Source organism: Penaeus japonicus, unplaced genomic scaffold (genome assembly GCF_977035675.1).
Source record: "Penaeus japonicus unplaced genomic scaffold, GWHDUDI00000001_assembly GWHDUDI00000035, whole genome shotgun sequence".
NCBI lineage: Eukaryota > Metazoa > Arthropoda > Malacostraca > Decapoda > Penaeidae > Penaeus > Penaeus japonicus.
Window position 1 is genome coordinate 10,230,894 of NW_028234437.1, and position 1,437 is coordinate 10,232,330.

Below are 1,437 nucleotides of genomic sequence, written 5' to 3' on the forward strand. Positions count from 1 at the left end.
CCCCTCTTCACTCTCTCCCCTCACGTCCCCTTCTCCCCTCTTGACACAAAGGGCATTTAATCTCCTCCATAAAAAGCGTCCCTACAGAGCGCTGCTTCTTGCCTCCTTCGGCCGCGGAGTCCCACCTGAGGGAGGCCGTGGCGAGGGGAGGGAGAGAGGGTGGGGAGGGGAGAGGAGGGGAGAGGAGGGGAGGAAGAGAGAGAGAGGGTGAGGAGGGGAGATGGGAAAGGAGAGAGAGGATGGGGAGGGGAAGGAAAGGGGGAAGGAGAGAAGAAGAGGAAAGAGGTTGGGGGAGGAGAGAGAGAGAAGTAACCTCTTCCCACAATTAAACAACTTAGTCAGCCCGAGGAGAAGAGAAGAGAGAGAGAGAGAAAAAAAAAAGAGAGAGAGAGAGAAAGAGAGAGAGAGAGAGAGAGAGAGAGAGAGAGAGAGAGAGAGAGAGAGAGAGAGAGAGAGAGAGAGAGAGAGAAGGAGGAAAAGTGAGAATTAAGGGAATAGAGGGATCAAGACGAGGGGAAGATTAGTATGTTTCCGTTTAATTTTTGTTTTCTTTTTTTGTTTGTGTTTTACGTTATCTCCATTCTTTCTCATTCTTGCTAATAGAAATTCAATTACAATCGCTTTCTCTGTCTTTCCCTCTTCCTCTCTTTCTCCGTCAGCCTCTCTCTTACCCACCCCTCCTCTCCCTCTCCTCCTTCTTCCTCTCACTCAAACTTTCCCTTTCTCTCCCCATCTCCTCTTCCTCTCCTCCTCCTTCTCCCTCTCCATTTCCCTCTCTCTTTCCTTATCAAAATGTGCCTCGATGGCGCAGTAGGCAGCGCGTGAGTCTCATAATCTCAAGGTCGTGAGTTCGATCCTCACTCGGGGCAAATTTTTTGCCTAGACGATAATACCTATGTGTTTAGTTCTGCTTGAGGGATCAATTAGCATGTTACTGGCTCTCCTTTCTCTCTCTCTCTCTCTCTCTCTCTCTCTTTCTTTCTTTCTCTCTCTTTCTTTCTTTCTCTCTCTCTTTCTTTCTCTCTCTCTCTCTCTCTCTCCCTCTCTCTGTCTCTCCCCTCTCCCCCTTTCTCTGAGTCTAGCCGCCACGGTGACCGGACGTGTTTTTGCCTCCTCTCTTCCGCCACCTTGCAACTCAGCAAACCGTGGCATTTCAGAGGGAAATCTACCCCCCCCCCCCGGGTTGGAGGGGGCCAAGCAGGGGGCCTCCCTGGTGCTTCCTCGGACGATGGCACAGGGACCTCCGCCCTAGTTAATGGGCTCGTTGGCACTACGGGTCAAAGTTGCTCCCACCCCCATGGGCATCTCCACGGCAGCTTGGGTTAAGGCTTTCCCCTTAGGGTAAAGGGTACTCTGTGTGATTGCTCTAAGTCTTCAAAGTCTGATGCAAAACAAAATAGACCTGCTTATTGACATGCCCTCTGAACAACGTCATCA

The 1,437-nt window shown here is 50.9% G+C and overlaps 1 non-coding gene across 1 annotated transcript; it reads left to right on the forward strand.

Moving 5' to 3' along the window:
• Window positions 1-796: 796 nt before the first annotated feature.
• Window positions 797-869, forward strand: TRNAM-CAU (transfer RNA methionine (anticodon CAU)). The gene has a single exon. It is a non-coding gene; the product is annotated as a tRNA-Met (tRNA).
• Window positions 870-1,437: the final 568 nt, after the last annotated feature.